The sequence below is a fragment of the Ostrinia furnacalis genome, unplaced genomic scaffold (genome assembly GCF_004193835.3).
Source record: "Ostrinia furnacalis isolate ACB-3 unplaced genomic scaffold, ASM419383v2 OfSCF2807, whole genome shotgun sequence".
In the NCBI taxonomy this organism is placed as follows: domain Eukaryota; kingdom Metazoa; phylum Arthropoda; class Insecta; order Lepidoptera; family Crambidae; genus Ostrinia; species Ostrinia furnacalis.
The window spans coordinates 187350-209097 of record NW_021133046.1 but is presented as its reverse complement, the minus strand read 5'-3'; the positions used below and the strand labels follow the sequence as shown (position 1 = coordinate 209097).

The window sequence follows — 21748 nt, the reverse complement described above, 5'->3', positions numbered from 1 at the left end:
ACAACGTTTGCAATGATTGTTTGAACTAAGCCTCTCCGGGCGCGCCATTCAACGCTTCGTTAACAACGAAAATGAAAATGGCTCTAGATTTGTAATTTTGATAAAGACAAGTTAGATTTCAAATAAAAACAAAAGATTTCGAAGTAAAATAAGCATTTTAGTTAAAATTAAAATTGNGTTTTTGGTGGCATATTACTTAAAACTTACTGTTAAGTATCATAAAAATGAAACTTATAGTTTAAAAAGCTCACGTCGTAAAAGCCTCATCTCGTAAAAATGTAAAAATTACTTGAATCTTATTTTGTGTTTATTTATTACATAAGCACTAGAATACCTTGGAAAGTTATCGACGCATTACTCTGTTGATAACTTTTAGGTTACCTACATTATAATTTCGGTTTACGCTTGAAGTTTACAAAACTTACTGATTATCTGCTCACCTTGGAAAGCTTTCGGCCTACACCTATTCAACGCAATGTTAAATGCGCCATCGTGGAACCTCCAAAAACATCTAACCGTGTCTCTCCCCCGCAGTGCCTTGCCCAAGTCAAGAAAGAATCGGAGTCGAGCAAGCTGAAGCTGAAGCCGAAGCGGCGCCATCCGACACCGTCCAGAGACCGCTGGAATTCGTGCCTTATTGTCAACGATGAGGTAAGTCGAAATCTTAAGCCTTGTTCGCACTAGTGTAGTAATTAAGTAGAGTAACTCGTCTTTGGTAACTAAACTACTCGCTATTAACAAAAACCGTCTTTAATTATGGTCGAAAAATAGAACAAAATGGCCCGACTAAAGATTTAGTACTAGACAAAATGTTTGGTGTTCACACAATGTTTGGTGCTCGACTAAAGATTTAGTACTAGACAAAATATTTGGTGACACGCTTAGCGATATGTAGAAAGAAAGTAGGATAGTATAAAAGAGAAGATTAGTAACTTAATTAAGTTTTCAATCTACACTGAAGGTAGGATATTGTAGGTAGGTAAACTTTATTTGATTGAAATGCGAATATGCTAAGGGCTTGGAGAACAATGACTAGCAGGTACATACCTGCGTTACAAATACATAAATCCTGATCAAAACAAGTTGATAAACACATAAAAGTGCCGTAAAATATTCGCGCACGGAACGTGTCGCGGCACAGTCGGCGCGAATCACTTATCTGCGCGAGTTACAGTCGTAGGGCTTTATGTCGATAATATTCCTATTTTTATGGTCATAAACTTTACGACGAATATAAAAAGAGTTCAATTTTAATGGTTCAGTTTTCTACCACTTTTATTTTATTACTATTTTTTACAAAACGTAAACAGGAAAAATATATCACAGCATAGCCTAAGCGAAAGTAGGCTTCATATAGACACTGCTGTAATACTGTGCTGTTTTGGAATAATGATGACTATGTAAACCTAAACCAACTTGTTTGATTAAAATTTGAATTTATTTCGTATTAAACTAGATCCTAGTTTAAAAGATGCATGCTTTCAAACAATTAAAGATTTTAAGAAGCTTAAACATAAACACTTAATTTCCTGAATGAGTTTTAAAAAATCAGATAGCCGAACATTCATCTATTCAGGCCGTCTCAGCGGAAGCCGCTAAAGGCGCTTTAAAAGCGCCCCGTCTTGCAAATAGCTGAAAAGCTGCTAATTAAATATATTTCGCTCACCGCAGCCTTAAGTAATTTGTGGACCTCCACCCGCGGTAAGGCCCAGTGCACACACTGAACTTAATACTAGTTATTACTAGCGCTTGTATTAAAATGTTTTGCATTAACTTTCTAATTCTACGAGTATTATTTTAGACGGGGTTTCTTTTATAATAAATAAAGATAAAGATAAACAAAACTTTATTCTGCACAACATAACATAAAATACCTACATTAGACATTAAAAAATACATGGTAATAGTATGCTGAAACGATGCCCCGCTCAGTAAAAATCGCGGCATAACAACAGTAGTCATATTGCGAAACTTATTTTAGGTATTCGAGTTTAATATTTGCTATTCATCAGATCAAAGGAAACACGTTAAGTATACAGTATTGAAATGAAACCAACATAAAATTGTAAACTCATAGTAAACAGAATTGGATCTTTCTAAATCATTGTTTGTCCTGACCATACTTTGTGGTAATGGTAATGGTTTTCCTTTCATCATCAGATCATTCCTATGTCTCCACTGCAGACGGACTACCCCTTCTAATATACTATAGGCAAATTGATTTGTATTGGTTGGATTTCCTTTGTAATTTCGAAATACATCTTACTACTTTCGTCTTGTGTGCACCAACCTCTAGGGTGCTCAAATCGGCGCCAAAGCTACTTTTCGCTGGAGTACGCCAGGTGTGGGAAATTTACTCGACCTTTCATTTGATTATGTTTCCTTGCTACTTATTGTAAGAGATTCAAATCTACGCTGATTTAGATACTGTATGTAGCATTCAAAGACGTTTGTAGAGATTTGTAAATTCAGAGAAATAGGTTGGTTAAACGTGAGTTTTCCGAACGGATTCAGGTTTAAGGAATTCAACGTTCTTTAATTTCTTCCTGATCAAAAGCACGTTTTATTGTGCTACATAATAAATATTTTTATCTTTGTTTTTATACAATGGATTTATTGTATTACCAAAGGCTTTTATTGTGATTGTCGTCGTCGTCGCTCGTTACGTGTGAAGCTTTCTCGATTGACTGAGGATCCAAGGTTCGTTAAATTTACGTTGTTGACGTTACTACTACTGTAATTGGACACCGTAATCTCGTTGACGAATTGACTATCGTCACGCCCACGCCCACGCCCACGCTGGGACAACAGGCCGCAGTGATTACTCCCTGAATGCCGACGCTAGCTGGACCGCGCACGGGAGTCACTGAGGAGGGTTAGGCGGGCTATACACTGGGAAAGTGGGAACGCGGAACGTGTTAAAACATCTTAAAAATTAGGTACAAAGAAAAATCTATAGCATACAAAATCTTCAAGAGAAGATTTATTGATTGATCTAACTATTGAAATCAAGCCAATCAAAGGCTATCTATATGAGAGATCGTATCGTGTTCTATAGCTTTGCCTAATTACTGCACATATTTTGAAGGTACACTAGGATTTTAGTCAAACAATCCCCTTTGGCGGTATTTGAGGAGCCCCCCGGCAGCACTAGAGGCACACTATTATCTCGGCGCTAACGAGATTGCGGCGGCGCAGCGCTAGTTCGATCACACGAGACATTTCCAAGCGCCATATTGCGTTTCACTGATGTCATTGAAGGATTGTTGTGTCGAGGAGGATTGGTGTTCTAACAGACGTATAACATAGTTTATGTAGGCAGTGTTCCAGTAGGGATAGTTGTGATATACTTTAGAGGCAGTAGCTAACCATAAATTCAAATTCAAATGTTTTATTCAATACTTAGGCTCTTTCCAGGGCGCTTATATACACGCCCCAAATACAGCTTGCCCTAACACCACTTCGGGTCTACATATGGGCTGGTTATTAACATATTGGCATGTTCATATAAACGCAAAAAAATAAAAATGTTTTCCGACATGTACTAAAGCTCCGTTATAAAATAATTATAAGACTAAGTAAAATTCTTTGGAATAAACTACTTATACCCACCTACACAAATAGCCTTTCGTTGGATTTTGCTTAAATTACTAAAAACATTCAGTTCATTCACCAGTGAGGATTTGCTGAAAGCCAAGAATCAAGCAGGTGAATGAGACTCGCGGACTAAACAACAACGCACTACTTGGGTACTCAAGGACTGAAAGCACTATTGAGATAATGGACCGGATAAAAGGATAGGTATGCTAATATCATTAGTGGAATGGAAATCTTATTAGATATTCCTAAAGGATCTTGAAATCTTACAAAACACGAAAGGTACCTTATCTTAAAGTGAAATCTAGATACTGGAATTATGTTTTACCATAATGTTGTTAGCATAAGCTTGTAAAAGTATAATAAAGTAATTGCCAATGTTTTAAATACGAATGAGCGAGCGAGGTACCTCCGTATCTAATCTTATTTATCTGTGGTTAGAAACATAAGGTTTTTACAACATATATAGGTAGGAACGTAGATTCAGCTGATCTATTATAACAATTTTATGACCTGACTTTTGTACCTGTGATTTCACAATAAACACAATTTGAATTTGAATTTGAACGTTGTACCCATCCAGGAGGAATGCGTTTTCCCATCTAGCCTGATAACATTGAAACCATGTCTACTTTCTCCGCTGTCCTATAGTGAACACACGATTTGCTCGTTCTTCCTAGCGATAACACATTCAATATCGTCGTAACCTTTTTATTAGTTATTACGGAGCATAATCGCGCCGAATAAGGCCGTGTACAGTGTACAGGCATGAAGGTAGTGACGCGGCGCAGTTATCGCCGCAATCGTGTTTATCGCCTACGGCGCGATCCTTCCGCGGGCCGCCTGCCGGTGACATATGTTGGTTATGCTAACATGTTAGGCAAACCATTAACTATCATTACCAAAACAAATAATACCTATAGTCCAATATTCCTAGTCAATTCTCAGGTATGATAAAAAGCCTTAGTCATATCCAATCCAGTGGCGTACTTTGACCTTTAAATTTCATAAAATAAAACACTGAATACTTAACTTTCACATTCATTCACATTTTAAATACGATATAGGTATGTATCACAATCTACCCGCCCGCGTCCCTCTATCCTGACGTTTCTGTCACTACGTCAATGTCACTATGCTGCTCATTGGCTATAACGATACAGTACCTCTAGTACGAAAAACTTTCGAGTTCGTTTCGTTTGCGTATTCAAAGTGTCATCGAAAAATTTTGTATGAAAAATTAAACAGCGCCCCCTATATTATAGCCGCCCTAGGGGGCGCTGTTTAATTTTTCATACAAAATTTTTCGATGACACTTTGAATACGCAAACGAAACGAACTCGAAAGTTTTTCGTACTAGAGGTACCGTTATTTTAAAGTTTTCGATTTTTTATTTTAGATATCTAAAATAAAACAAAATACTTTTTAACGATAACGGACACACTTAGGACGAGCTGTTGTTGAAGATTTAATTCTAGTGCAAAAAAGGAACATTAAAAATCCATAAAATATACGTTAGTAAAAACAGCAATTTCATAAGTGAAGACCTAATAAATTAATCTAGGGCAAACAGTGCGGATTGTCATTAAAAGAGTCCAAATTAGCTAGCAATACGAATTACGACCTGTTCTAAGTTTAGCTGGTTTAGTCATTATCCCTGCTTGGTATGCTCATTGTCATGTCTATGCTTATCGCCTAAATATTTTTTCATAGTAGGTAGAATTTTATTTGTTTCTTATTGTTAGTAATGAAAGTAAAAGGTCTATAATACTGTGTAAAATGTTATCGTTTAAATGTTATACGAGTATGACTGTATGACAATGAAGTAAAATGTAACTTACGCTCATACGTCCCACGATTCCGAAACGTCAAGTGGCAAAAATTAAAAACTAAACCCACTATTGATACGTATTATTAGCGCCCTCTAGCAATGTCATATTTTAAGGTTGTCCAACGTGGCAAAAATCGGAACCAGCGATCCTGTATTGACGGTGGCGCCCCCTGTTAATGTTGCGGGTGGGACGGTTCCGTGTATTTCATCTATACAATCCAATTTTCCTAGTAGACAGGAGCGCAGGAGTTTGAATTTTGAATTTGGAACATCCCGCCGCGCCGAGATTAATTTAATGCGTCGCAACCGAACTTAACGTTTCCTTGTAGGCTGTATAATCAATGTGACTTTTGCCTACTTTTGCACATCACGAAATGTAAATTGACAATTCTACCCACTTATTTTATTAATATTAATTTTGTGCTGCTCCCATGGCTTGTGGGTTTAGAATGTATTCATTGTTCTAAAATCGTTAGTGACCGCCGGCTGTGCACCTCGGTTGCCGAGCTGTAATCAATTCAGACTTTTGTTTTTTGTTTTTGCAATCGATATTTGGATTTTCGTATTGTGTGGGTGCTTCAACTTGTGCTAGACTTGATGAGCCGCCCGAGGTGTCTGCCATGGCGGAATCGGACCGAACGTGTGAATTTTTGTTTCAAGTGCTGAAGTGCTGTGACTTTGGGAAGGGGATCTGAGCTGACGCTGCTGCACCTGTTGATGCTGTTTGCGGTTTCGGTAAGTTTTTTTTATTTGAGCGGAACATACAATACTACCTACTGTAACATGTCACCATTTCACCTATGATTCACAATATTTTTGTATTGTATTGTATTGATTTTGAGATTGTGTATTTTATTACCTACCATGTTTTCTCGATGACTATGATTTCCCGAATCAAATGCGCGATGTGTCTCGTAGGTATATTATACCGAACGTGTGAATTATTGTTTCAAGTGCTGATATGCTGTGACTGGGAAGGGATCTCAGCTGACGCTGCTGCACCTGCTGTTGCTGTTTGCGGTTTCGGTAAGTTTTTTTATTTAATTATTAGATTGTGTTTTTTTACTTACCTACCGTGTTTTCTCGATGATTATGATCTACTTATTTCGGCGAAATATGTTGGTATTCTTATTGTATTTCTTCGTAAAACAAGGACAGGTTAGCGATATGTGCTCGGTTACATCGGGCGGGGCCGGCTCACGTGCCATCTTAACCGTATCTATAAGCAAATATTTGCATAAAAATAAGCGTTTTCTACGTGCACATGGATAAAGTTGTGCAGTTGAAAGACACTTTCGTCGAAGGCAATAGGGTTGAGCGTTAAACATGTCGATATTACTTAGGTAGACCTACTAGAAATTGTTGTAAGTTAAGTATAGAAAAAACATTTAGTACATTTTACAGTCCTAAAGCTTATGCTGTATGAACTGTTTTAAATAAATACGTATTTTATAAAGCACCCATTCTAATACAATTATACAAAGATATTTCCATGCTTACCCGCGATCTCTGGCTTAAAGTCCGACACGTAAATCCTTAGGCGTGTCTGGCGGTGAATATTAAACTTCCAGATTTGCTAGATATCTTCTCGTTCGTTTATAATATATTAAGGTGATTGTAATTTTGTTTCTGCAATACATAATACGTACATAATGCCTTAGGCAGAAAACATACGTCTTGGACTACTTACTTATCAGACGGCGTGTTATTCCTTTATGATGGTTCTGCATATTTTACTTTGGGCCAGGCAAAGACCTGTCCTGTAAATGTAGGCGTTTGCAATATTTTTATTTAATAGCAAGATTCTTTGCCCAATTGACAATTTAACAAGAACAAATGACTTGTAATTTTCGTCTCAAATGTATTTATACACTGGGCTGGATTATAATATTTGTGTGGGCAATAATACACATTAATAAATTAGGAAACGGCGATTTATCACTAAGGAGATTTATTTAAAGGTAGGTTTTATTCGGCAGGACAATAAGTATTTGAATTTTTTTCGTACCTATTTGAGCGCTGTCGTACTGAAATATAAGTAAATTTTTAGTTGTTTCTTATTTTTGCCAAGAAGATTGCACGTTACTTAGGGAAGCAGTTCAGACCATGCAGTGGTAGTAGAACCCATTTGAGTCGAATCTACGTCCTCAAATGTAGTTTCATCTGAAAGGTACTACGTATTATTATTAGGTGTTCCAAGGCGAAGGGTTGTTACTTGTTAGTGCCCGCGATGAGTGTCGACGTTAGTGCGCAATCAAACGCGAATTAATGGCGCGATAGCAAACGACGCCGAGTTTACGCGCGGCGGAACGAGACGCGATACATGAGCCCCGGCGCATTGGTTTATTGATCAGCGTGTGTAATGTCTGAGTTACCCATCAAAAGGGTTATCGGTCTATCTTAAAATAAGAACTGAAATGGTAGCACTTTTAGAGCTTGCTTAAGCCATTTGATTTATAAGAATAAGAATTTTACTTAATAAAACTTAGCCTGGATATCTGGGGGCACGGCAGTGCCCCCGCCAAGTCGAGCGCGAAGCAAACACTGCCGTACCATCCTTTACTGGAACCATTTCGCCGCATTTTCAGGCCTCTATTTGAGAACCTCTGGATAAGACCAGAACACAGAAATTTTTGTCATCTAGTAAGCTATAATCACATACATAAAATCCAAAATTTTAAGTTTGTAGGTCATTTAGTTCCGAAGTTAAGCGAAAGCAAAGTTTCGCATTTACGACACTCACTCACTCACTCACTGATGATCATTAAAATAGAACTAGTACTTCCCATTAACTCAGAGAGCTGAAATTTGGTACAGAGTTAGGGTTTAATGACTACATAAAGGGAAAACTATAAAAACTAGGAAAATCGAAGATCTGGAGTAACACCACATTCATAATCAATACTACTAGCGCCACACCGGCACCGTGGTGTTCGCCTGTACCGCTCATCGCTAGATAGCGTGGCACTTGTTATTAAAAAAATTCTGATTCGTTGTCCATTTTAAAGGTCGTTGAGTTTATTTGTTAAAAAAGTAAGGTAGATGATATTAAAAGAAAAGACGCCGACGTTAAATAATTATGCCACTTTCTACAAAAAGAAGTGAAATCCCACCAAAAACATTCAGATTTCTTTATTATTATATTTAATGTTGTGTGACTTGGCCGTTGAACAATCTTTATTAAGATAATCATACATAAGTATTATTGAAATACGCAGCTTTATTAAGCCTACAATTGACTGGTTATTGAATCAACGTTTTCCAAGTGCAATTTATTTTCCATCGTCAATGGGTAGCAATTTTGGCGACAAATTGGTACAATGGTGTCATGGAGCATCTGGTTTGGTACCCTTCAACGGCCAAGTCACACAACATTAAATATAATAATAAAGAAATCGCAGTAAGGAACCATAGACTTGGCACGACTTTGTCTAGATTTCATTACTTTTTAGAGATAAACAGGCAGCTCCATCGAGACTTGGCTAATTTTTTACAGAATGTTTTTGGTGGGATTCTACTTACTCTAGTTTTCTTTCTTTGTAGGCTATTATGAAAACGGTTGCACTTCTTCTAGCAGACTAGATTACACATGAACCTATTATAATTTATGTGAAAAACAACGGGGTTATCGACATTGGTAGTCATCCCATGTGCTCATCTAGCGAAGCACCGCTGGGGCGGCAGACGGGCCGCGCGATTCAATTTGCATTGTAATCCTTGACTGTAATGACACGTCGTTGTCGCCATCGCCATCGGCCGTCGCCATGTGCTCGTCGGGTTCGACCTCATTTGTTAATTAGAACACCGTCTAATATAGTTATTGAACGAGCTAGTGCCTATATTTATTAGATTGGATCATTTTGAAACGGTAAATATCGTTTATATTCCTGTCCCAAGCTTCCATGTATGTTATGTTAGTATGTAATTTTATAAATATTAATATCGACATTATTTTTGGAAGTTATTTANGTTATTTCATTTTCGCCTCAATTTATATTCTTCATCATACTTTCTACCAAACTTTCAATCGTGTTTGTTGTTAGCAACTTAGCGAGCTCTTCAACGGAGCCCTTCATCCTACGAGTCTACCCTGTTTACCGATGGATGTCGATCTGTCGTTTCCAGTCATCTCTCTGACTCGAGAGTCCCAAGTGTGAGTTAAGCCGTAAAATAGAGCTTCACTTTTTTCCCTGCAATGTAATATTGAACCAACCGACATGTCTCATCATAACCATATTTTCAGACTGTCGGTTTGTACTCTTTTTTTTTTCGTCAAACTGGGAATCCTGGTACAATAATTTCACTTTATAAACATGTTGTCTAAATTGAAAAATTTTAAAGTGATACAATACTCTTTAATCACAGAGGCACTCACATGATATAGATCTGAAAATAGGGTAGAGAGTAAGATGGATTTCGATAACGAAAAAAAAATTGCCGTCGTAAGGTTGTAGGCCGCAGTCACGACGCTCTTCCGCGTCGCTGGTGATAGGCGATTGGCAATTTATCTCTCGTCCAAACTTTTAACAAGCTTGATAACAAATTGAGTTTTTCGGGAATCTAGTTTTATTAAATCGTCCCGACAAATTGTTCGATACGACGAGACGATGAGTTATTAGATTTTTGTTTCAATTTTGTAGGACTGTTCCACGTAATTTTGGTCTATAACATTTAATTTTATTTTAAAAGAATCAAGATTGTCATCACATTGTAGGTCAGAAATGAGGAGATCCGCAGGAAAAAACCAAAGTAACCGATAAAGCTCGCAAAATTGCCAAACATAAATAAGCAAGTGGCAGTGGATAAGTCGTGGAGCTTATGGCCGTTGAGGCAGAAAAGTTCTCGAGTGGCGAGTAGGTACGGGTCGGTAGACGTAGTGTGGGCAGGCTTCTCACTAGGTGGACCGACGATCTGGTGAATATCCGGGAAGTGTCGGTCGTTGTGGAAATCCTTGAGGGAAGCCTTTGTCCAGCAATGGACGTTAATTGGATCTTGAGACATTCACTATTTGCGCATCGTATTTCTGCATCAAAAATAATACTAAACTTGCATTAATGTTTAGGTATTTTTGAACGAGTCGGTTTAAGAAAAAAAAAGACGTAGGTAAGTACTTAATTCAATATTTTAGGTACATTATTCTTGTCGTTCTTTGACGATTCAAACTAACCGATGAAGTGCACTCAATCGAATAATCGTTTCGAATTTTAAATTAGCCTCTGATCGAATATTTATTTAACGAACTGACGGAACCCATCTATGGTATTTTTCTACGAGCAAAGCTAAGTCAATTAAGAAATACAGGGTGTCCCAAAAACAATGGATAATCCTATAACCATCGATAGGCCTCGCCATGGTCTCCCTAACGTCCAATTTTNGATACGACGCACGAGACGATGAGTTTTTAGATTTTTGTTTCAATTTTGTAGGACTGTTCCACATAATTTTCTATAACATTTAATTTTATTTTAAAAGAATCAAGATTGTCATCACATTGTAGGTCAGAAATGAGGAGATCCGCAGGAAAAAAACCAAAGTACCTAACCGATATAGCTCGCAGCCAAACATAAATAAGCAAGTTGCAGTGGATAGGTCGTTGAGCTTATGGCCGTTGAGGCAGAAAAAATCTCGAGTGGCGAGTACAGTGCACCTACCATGAGTTTACGTTAGGTGTGCTCGCTAGCGAGTACGTCAAAAATCTCTATGAAGATTTTGTTTCTTGAAAGTAGCCGCTAGGGGCGCTGCACAATATGTCATACACTTAATGTCATTTTTTTACGCAGTCGCTAGCGAGCACACCTAACGTAAACTCATGGTAAGCACACTGGTCGGTAGACGTAGTGTGGGCAGGCTTCTCACTAGGTGGACCGACGATATGGTGAATGTCCGGGAAGTGTCGGTCGTTGTGGAAATCCTTGGGGAAGCCTTTGTCCAGCTATGGACGTTAATTGGATCTTGAGACATTCACTATTTGTGCATCGTATTTGCATATTTGCATCAAACTTGCATTAATGTTTAGGTAAAATGGCTTATTTATATTTTTGAACGAGTCGGTTTAAGAAAAAAAAAAGACGTAGGTAGGTACTTAATTCACTATTTTAGGTACATTGTTCTTGTCATTCTTTGACGATTCAAACTAACCGATGAAGTGCACTCAATGATCAATCGAATAATCGTTTCGAATTTTAAATTAGCCTACGAACGAATATTTATTTAACGAACTGACGGAACCCATCTATGGTATTATTCTACGAGCAAAGCTAAGTCAATTAAGAAATACTTTGTAAAAAACTAGTCTTGAAAAAGGAAGCCAAACTTTGAATTTAAATTCTAAACGGTTTTGTTTTAAGATGCACGTGCTTTGACTTTGTGAAGTCTCCGCAGTTCGCTCCTTGCTAGATCAAAAAAAAAGTTTTTTTACTCTTTTTTGTGCTCTTATATTGAGCTGTTGATTTATTTATTTTATTTTGATCAAGAAATTGTGATATTTAATTTTTTGTTATTACACGCTCAGTTAAGGCGAAATACACTCAACATCAAATAAACCACACCTTCCGCGACGCGAACTTTAAAGATTTTCTTCTGACATAATTATGGTACCCCAAGAATATTGGTGTTATTTGAAAGCCCAATAAATATCCTTAAAGAAAAATACATTTCATTTCTAAATAAATGATTAACATATACCATAAATGTGATTTGAAAATAGACCTCACTTTGGGCTCACCTCTGGGATCAATTAGACCAATTTTTATGGTTATAAAACCAAATAAAGATCTCACGTGTCCTCTTTAGCAGATGGATAGCGATTAATCCCAACTTAACAGTTTTATAGTCATAAAAAAAGGCTGTAGCGTAACTACCTATTTTTTGAAGAAGTGACTCTGGATCCTTGTAAAGACACATTTTTGGAGTAAAAACCTTTCCTTTAATTAAATGAAGTTTAGAACTAGGCTTTCAAATGGTACCAATGTTGGTGGGAAGTGGGGATGCATACGTTTGATAAGTGCTTGTCGCGGGAGGTGCGATTTATTTGATGCTGAGTGTATTTACTTATTACCTCGTCTGGCTTCATTTTTCGAGGCTTCACATTATGAAAGCTTTTAGTACGGATAAAATAGGAATACAAGTATTCTTGGGATACATTTTACCAGAAATTGATGAACTAACTCGGCAACAAAATAATCGTCTTTGATTTTAATTTTCTCAGTTGTTTATTGACTAGGTATATTGCCTGTCTGTAAAACGCAGTCGTCACAACTTGTCCGAACTTATGAGTAGCTACAAAAATAAAAAACCTTGTTGCGTTTGAAGTTTTGGTCCTTATGTCGCATGTTACCTACCACAAAACTTATTAGCATTAAAACCGAGGTAGAGCACGTTCTCACCAGACCCGTAACACGAGGAGTTCGTCGCTTTACGAGCGGAGACGTAAAGAGCGAGCGGAGCATAGAAGCGAGCGGAAACATAAAAGCGAGCGGAGACGTAAAAACGCAGCGGGCCAAAGCGGAAACCTGCTGTCTAGGATTGAAGCAATTTATCTGTAACAGGCTCCCGCCACAAAGTTAAAATTGAAATGTCGGGAAAAGAATATGCCACGAATTTTATTGAGACAAGTTGACAAAAAATTCTCACCGTATAAGAGTTTGTATTTTTGTAATACTCGTATTTTTTTATTTTATTGTAATTTACAATGTTTCAGACTTACAGCCATATTGAGTTTCCAATTTTATACCCATTACATGGCCATTGAACTTTTCCGTGAACAGAACAAGTTTTTCCGTGTTCTACTTATACTAATGGTGTCTTTACAGATAACTTTACCCCTTATTGTTTGTGCCGCTAGATTGAGTAGCGGCTCACTTACTTATTATCATGTTTTCCCTCACGTAAAAACAATTTTGGGAAGCAACAAAACAAAAGCAATAGAGATATGAAATTATTTTGTCTTATAATGGTGTTGTTCATATTACTGACAACTTGAAGCGTGCATAAGCAATGTAATAATAACTTAATTTATGAGAGGAAAATGCGGCGCTTCCGTAATAAACAGTAGTATTAAGTGTTCACTGCCTTTTGCTACGAGCCTTTTGCTAGGGCGAGTGCCGCGGTGACATATAGGNGTGACATATGGGTATTCATTTGTACAAAACGCTGTGTGACAGAGAACTAAGTACAGAAAAGCCTCTATTAGAGATAATAAATCATGTTAATTTGTTTGTTATAACATAATTTCCTACTCACTGGAAATGGCGAGTGTAGTACGCTCGCCTAGTTATGTCATAATCGCAAGCCATAAATTCGTGTTTAATAGGACCAATAAATACCTATGTTTTTGTTTAAAAACCTTTTATAACATCCTATCTAATTTGATAATATTTATTATTTAAATTAGATTTTAGTTTCAATAAAGCGTTTCGGAGTGCCTGTTTTTGTAAAAGTAAGTAGTGCAACTAGAAAGGAACAAAATAATTGACATAATAATATTTTGACTGATTGTGTGAGTTGGACTTTCAAACATTACTGGTTTTTTCCCATCATAAATAAGTACCCCTTTTTTTCAGCATCACCTTCGATACGATGCTTAGGTCTTTGTATCTTTGTTCCGAAGATAAATCTCGTTCCGCGTATTTATAGGTTGTTTCGCGTCTCTTTTATGACAACTTCCTTTGTTCATTTTTATGTAATTCGCGATATTTTTTATAGCATACGGCAACTATGTTCATCATTTTGCTTTGGGGCAGAAATGATTTATTTTCCTCGTTCGCATTTGTTATTGTTTTTGTCGTTTTCCAAAATGTTATAGTTAAAAGTAACTTGAGTTACGGAATTATGTGATTGAAACCGTTGGAGATAAGTTAAGAACATTCACTTCTCTTAATCGAAAACCTACACTTGATTGTGTTTTTTCAATTAAATTATACCCAGGAAGCCACCTTAACAGTTTCCAGTTCAGACGTCAATAAAAAGAGCATACCAAATAAAAATATAGGGAACATGATTAAACTATCGAGATGCTTCTTGTCTCCAAAGTACGAAACCAGATGAATACCAAACAAAATATTCGGAAAAACACCATGGGTGTGTTTTTCCGAGGAACAGAGTGTACGTAGGGTGAGGCTAAATGGTGGAGATGCAAAGGTTTGATCATTTATTAAAGCGTCAAGGGCACAGTATTTTCCAAGTGTAATCCTGCGACTTTCCAATCGACTTTTGCTCATAAAATTATCAATAAGTATGTTCAGTAAAATTAAAGGGAGCTCGTATCTACTAAATGAACGCAGGTAGATTCCGTGGCAAATGGTTTTAATCACAAACAAAGCATGATGTCTGTGAAAGTCACATACGTAACTGTCTGAGTGTCAGTTACACACACGGAATGATTATGTAGTGAGTGTTACATGTCTGTATTTATCAATTGAATATTGAATTCATAACTCCAAATAATTCATGACTCCAGACCACAAAACATATCTGGATCATTCAAAACATCTTCCACGGGCAGTTTCCAGATTGCCGAGTTACTTAGCACACAGTATCTACTGTAAGCCTTTACCATACTGTGCCCAAATTGAATTCTCACTTATGCCGTTGATATTGGTGCTTCTGTTCACGCAATAAAGATGATTATTGCGCGACTGAAACTACCTCATATTGAATTTGTCCTCGTAGATCCGAGAGTGCTATCACAGATGCTTGTTTCCGCACTATCTTTCAATTTGGCGCCGAACCACCGTGTTTATACGAGAGATGCAATCATTTCACATATCGTGGAATATTACGCTCCATTTCACGCTGCATACTTGCATTAGGAACCTGCTTTTAGTGCGCCATAAAAAATGTCATTTAAATAAAAATATGCTGCGCTTTCTATATTTTATAACTCTTCGAGTAAAAATGCGTGAGTACTCGTGCACCAGTTACGTACCTACTCGTATAAATAATACCATACGTCCTGTGATAAGCCGATCTATTTCTAAACTTCGTTAAGCGACAATTAAGACAGTACCTATAGATAATATTAATATGTACCTACTCATAAATGTTAGCCCTGTGAAGTTTATTTAGCTTTTGATGAAGAGCGTGTGAAAGACTTTTCATTTTTAATCTTTTTTCTGTCTGTTCCTTTGACGGAAACATAATGTGCTGATGGTTCACGGAGACCCGTAAAGCATGTATTTTCCTCGTATCTTCCTTCTCCATTGTCGTTTCGCCTGCGGTTGACAAAGGGGTTGTTTTTCAGAAAGCGCGACTTTTGATTGGTGGTTGAAAGGCCATAAATCTACGCTCGGCGGTGTCTGGCGGTATCTGTCGACGAGCTTCATTATTCATACTTGAATACTCCTCGTGTACAGTCGACCGCGATGTTACAACTTATTATTTTTCAGAGATTCCCCTATCTAAGCTTCGAAAATTGTTTGCTATTTATGGTTGTTACTGTACGCCCATGGTTGCTTGGATTCGATAGATGAAATATTGTACTTATTGTTTTGTTACTGAACCACGGAAAAGCTGCTGTTATCTAAATTTCGTATAATAATAGGTTCTACTTCTAACGCAAATTCGACATAGTGGCATTTTGTAAAATATACAGCAAACACGATTGACAAAATGTAAAGTGGCTCTTGCGATATGGGACATTGTAAATTGTAATATACCCTTGTGGACGACGCCTTGTTGACCTTTCGGTAGCTTAGGTATATTGTATGTTGAGAGAGGAATAATAGTTTGTTTTTTCTTTTCACAATCATAAGAGAAAAATAAATAAAATTTCTTCTAATATATTTTTTATATTATCGATTATCATATAAAATAAATATGTTCAAGCTACCAATATTTGTATTGTGCGGGAATCGAAGCAACAACTTCTGGCATAGTATGCAAACCTCTGGCCCAAGTGAAGCCTGTTTTCTCCGCCTTGGAAATTTTATTATAATTTGGCCTATTGTTGGACCTAAGGAAATATAATAGGAATTTTTCTCAGCAATGTGCTGGAAATCATTTTGCAGCTTTAATTTGATTTCATAAAAAATTACGCGTTCTATCCTCGGAAAATAAGAAACTTTGAACAAGAAAAGCAATTATTGTGCTAACAACGGACGTAGCAACTAAAACTGTAATTTATCTCTGTTGGAAATAATCTATCTAGTGTACTTACTAGTTTCTTACTAGATTCGTGGTGTATTCTTAAGTAATATTTTCTTTTAATTTTTCTCTTCGCACATTTCTCTGTAAACCAAAAACCGTTGTAAAGTTTTGAAATACCTACTCGTAGAATGACTATTATTGTATTTTAACTTTAGTTTCACTAAGGTGGTTTTTGATTTGGGGGTTACCTATCATAAGACTTAATAATCGAGCACTTTCAGTGTCGTTCCTCATCTACGTCAAGTACCTATCTCAAAAGATAACTTAACCAAATCTTTAAGCGTGAAAAAAATCAATAACCCTGTGTCTAATAGAAGGAAGTGAGAAAACTATAAGTACTTATCTATTAGAAGTGGGAGTGAGAAAACTGTTTTTCTGTTGTTTACAAAAAAATACATCATTTAAGTACACCAAGGGACAAATGTTTTGGCGTGGCCCGTGACGACCCGATGCGTCTCGCGCGGTTTCATAAAAGTTTAATCAGAGCCGTCTGGAGGCTCGTGTAAAAACGCTGAGATACTGAGATACAATGACGCTGCGGGATGGGCGATGGCTGCTCATCACACCGCCTTTCAATAATTATTTACAAANTTATTTACTTTACTTCTTGTATGAAACATTACATGCTTCAGGATATCATTGTTGGCTATGGTAACACCTGCTGCGCAGACCTAAATTAAGGAGACCTATACCCGTTTTCACCATCAATCCCTAATTTTTAAGTGACTCCTATGGTAACACTTAACAGGAATTTTGTTTACATAGGGGTCACTTAAATTTAGGGATTGATGGTGAAAACGGGAACTAAAGACCTAAACGTAGGTAATACTTCCCTATTTATTTTTATACGTGACGTAGCGTGTCTTATCTTTCATCCCATTCATCAAAATAATAAAATATGTTTTTTCCGTCTTTTTTTATCTATACCTTGAAAATGAATGGCTTAAATATTGACTACACGAATTCATACAGCTTTACTTATCCTAAGATAGAGTACTATCTAAGGTAGTTTGATTATTAAGTAGGTACTAAGTATTACTTATTTATTTATTTAATAGGACAACCAACAAGACGTACACTGGAAGACAATCAATATTTACAACGTATTTAACTTAATCTAAGTGCTGCCTTAATTATAGGTTGCCTTAATTGCTATGGAAGATACAGATATAGAAGATATACCTACATTAATACACTGTATTATTGTTGTATGTAAAGTTATATATCGTTGGTGTATCTTTTTCAATAAATAAATAAATATAGACATTGACTGTATCTAATGTTATGAATTTCATAATTTTTATGTACACATATTAGTTACCTAAATGAAATTACAGTTCGGTGTGAGTGTCTGTCGATGAACAGTCTGTAAAGCGCGGGACAAGTGGCCACAACTCCGCGTTACCCGGGATTCTATTAGAGGGATATATTGCCATCCCGGCGTCGTTGTCCCGGACCATTCCGGAGAGGTTTTTGTTTGCTGCAAGCACATATCTGCGAGAAAAAACGAGTCTTGTTTGTTAGAAGAAATAATAAACTAAGATGTCGAAGGAAAGTCTATTTTGAGACGAACTGATTGAATTATTTTTGTCTTGCAGTGCTCATAATATTGCAAATGCAATATCTCAGTTTGTGGTCGTTATTATTGTGAGTAATGACCAGTCCATAATGGGTTATCCTTTATTATTTAACTTTTGTATAGTAGTAAGTAGAGGTAGTTGATTCGTCTGAGTAGGTACCTACTTATGCAAGTGCTACTCACGATTATCATTTGGTTCTTAAAACTGAAAGCTGGCTGCGTCAAGTAATCTCATCAAGAGCCGCGCCAGCTTATTTAATAACGGAGTGCTCCGAGCTGTTCGCAAATAGCTGCCATTTGATATCGTAAACTTTATGATCACTGCTACGAGTATTTGAGCATCCCATTTACCAAATTACTTTTAACTGCTCTGTATTTCAGCTGGGACGTCCATTGGAAAGTGCATTATATTCCATTAAGTTGACAATACAAGTACTAAAAAACAATAGTGTCTATAAATTTACTCCCGCTAAAGGGTAATGCTTCCATTAAAATTTCATAAAATGGAGATAAAAGCTGGTAAATTGAAAACGATTCATCTACCGCGGACGTGGTTAATATCCATTGAAGGCAAGATCCGCAGCCTGCCAGCCTACCAACATCCCACTTTTAATCAATCTGCGCGTGAAAAGATTAAGCTCATGGGTTTCTGATGGTGCCAGTTTGTTTCATCGCAGATATAGGGTTCCCGTAAATACAGCTGGACTGTGCTAAATAGCCTAATGATGTCAGTGTAAGAATAGTCCTAGCAGTCCGGCGGAATCTCACTGGAAACACATTCAAACTTCATATAACTAATAACATACCCATCATATAATTTTTCGTTTCAATTTTTTTTTATAAAACACGATATTAATGGCAAATGAGTAATACATATCATATTTAAACTACCAAGAAGTGATGCATTTATATTTAGCTTCAAGCGTAATATTAAGCCGTGTGATGTTACTTTGTGGTTTGCTTCTAGTTATTTACAAGCCAACTTTAGCTAATAATTCTTAGATTCGCAGAAACTTGTATTAAGCAAGACTTAGCGCCTAAAATTTGCGGAAAGTTATTACTCTAGTTATGGCTTTCCACTGGCTTTTGATGAAGTTTGCGTTTCAGTTGTATTGTGTAAGTTCTATAAGAGCTTACATGGCTGCGAAACTTACATGTGGCATGAAAATGTTAATACACATAACATTTGAACTGGTTTATGAAGTAGGTACTAAGAAAGAAGCCTTATCAAAGAAAAAGCCACAATAGTGACTGGGTTTCTTGCGCTGCTTCTTCTCAGCGCTGGCCCATTTATTGTCCCGAAGCAGTAGTAGGGTTAATAGTAGGACGTGTAAAAGTGCTTCTTAAAAGCCTATTTTCAAAAATAAATGACTTTTTTTATGAGTTTTTTAATGCTTCTAATAATTATTTTATTTTATTGTGCAACGCTTTTTTATGTGGCCTAAATAGTACTCAATAGATTAAATGATACACTTTTTTCCAGTTATTTTTCAAGTAGGGTAAACCGTATAGCTATTGCCCACTTAAAGATTTCAAACACATTGAGATGAAAAATTAAAGAAAGTATTTTAATTATCGACCATTTATGACTTTTTTCTTATAACTCAATAAACTGTTAAACAGAATATTAACAGATTTTAGTTAAAACTTACGTAACTTAGTAAATATTGAAATAAATTTAAAATCCTCCAAAAAGTACAGTCATTGCCCATTACTTACACTAATTGCCCACATCAAAGCACAGTAATTGCCCAGTATCTTAAAACAAAATAATCAATTTTAAAATGACAAAATAGGCTTCAAATAAACAAAACAAAACATTAAACTTAAATTCTAGTAGTACAGTCTTCAAAATTTCAAAATAAATTGCGTTTGGCCTTATTAACATAAATATTATCAAATATTTCTTGAGCTGATGTTGATGAGTCAGAATCGGTAGAGACAGAATCATCTACTTCAAAACATAGATGACGCAAAAATTTGAATTTTATATGTAAATTTTATATGTATTTATTTTTTTATCTTCTTTGATATCAGTTCAAGTGGTTGCTCAGAATGTTCAATTAGCTGTTGGTTATTCTTCCCTAAAGTTGTATCTATTTCCTTACAATTAACATTTTCACTAGTAGATTTAACGTAGGATTTTCATTTTTTGTATTTGCGTTTGAATTTTTATCAATTTTTTCAAGCCAAACCATATTTTTCAGCAATTTATCTTGTAGATAAATTGTTGGATACATCTTGTACAGCTTCGATCGCTTTTTGCAAATTTTCTATGCTATATTGAACTTTTGGAGTCTTTGGCATACTGAAAATGAAACATTAAAAGCCATTTCAATATTTATGCCTGTAAATTGCAAAACAAGTCTAGCAATGAGCAACTTAAACACTGCTACTGCATGGTGGCAACACTCTAATAATAATTGCCCTGGGCAATAACTATACATTAACATATGGCAATAACTGAAATGATGGTGGGCAATAACTAAAAATATACAGATTTACGTGCAGTGATTACCCACCGTTAAAATGACCGTTAGAAATCAAATTTTATCAGTTATTTTCATTGATAATGAAGAAAACACTTATAATTTCATCATGACTATACACCATTAGTTGAATATTAAATAACTTGGAAAAAAAATTAACCTCTAAGCAAGTAATTCCTTAGTAAAATTGTTAAAGTCTTTACCTGTTTGAGTAACATTTTCAGCCGTCTTGACAAAATCCGCCATAACTGGTTTTTTTAGTGTTTCCTATTGTAAATTTTAAATCTACTGTACATTGATCACGGAGCCATCTACTTAGTAAATTCAAATCTAACTAGAGTGATTCAAAGTCGGCACCTGACAATATTATTCTTAAAGCGGGCAATCACTACCAGTGGGCAATAACTCTCTGGTTTACCCTACGCTTTTAATAAGCTAAAAATAAAAACTTTTTAAAAAGCTCGTTTACTCGTCCCAGTATTACTTTCAGCCTACCACTGCTTCGGGACAAGAAATGGGCCAGTGCTGAAAAGAAGCAGATGCTCAGGCACTCAGACCAGAACATATTCTCGGGGCTCGTTTTCATTAGATTTTTATTTCTTTAAGTATAAGGTCTATTTAATAAAGAGCTCTAAATAACACCCTTAATAAACCTTTTCCTGCCACATATAGAAACAGCATAAAATCTCATTTTTTTTTAAGAAATTAAACCTTATCTGTAGGTGTTTGAACCTTGTTTATGTATTTCGATTAAATGCCTTAGCTTGCGCAATCGGCTATTCTGTATTTGCAGCCACGATAGCATTATAAAGCACCCTAATGATAGGAATCGTTATCGCGCACGCACATGCGGCTGCATATGCACGTGTCGGGGCTGGCTCGTGACGTCATGCATGCATAATCCGGCGGAGGCTCGTCTGAAATAGATACGCCGCGGCCGGGCGCTGGCGGTGCGATAGGAGTATAGGACTCGACGGTAGCAAAGAATGTCACGTGTACACTCTTTCGTCGTTTCAGCCAAATGACGTCCATTGCTGGACAAAGGCCTCCCCCAAGGTTTTCCACAATGAACGGTCCTGCGCTGCCCGCATCCAGGCTCTTCCCGCG

The 21748-nt window shown here is 36.5% G+C and overlaps 1 long non-coding RNA gene across 1 annotated transcript; it reads left to right on the top strand.

Annotated features, from left to right (window-relative positions):
- Positions 1 to 455: 455 nt before the first annotated feature.
- Positions 456 to 6454, top strand: LOC114356447 (uncharacterized). The gene is made up of 3 exons (XR_003656217.1): positions 456 to 651; positions 6089 to 6163; positions 6383 to 6454. It is a non-coding gene; the product is annotated as an uncharacterized LOC114356447 (long non-coding RNA).
- Positions 6455 to 21748: the final 15294 nt, after the last annotated feature.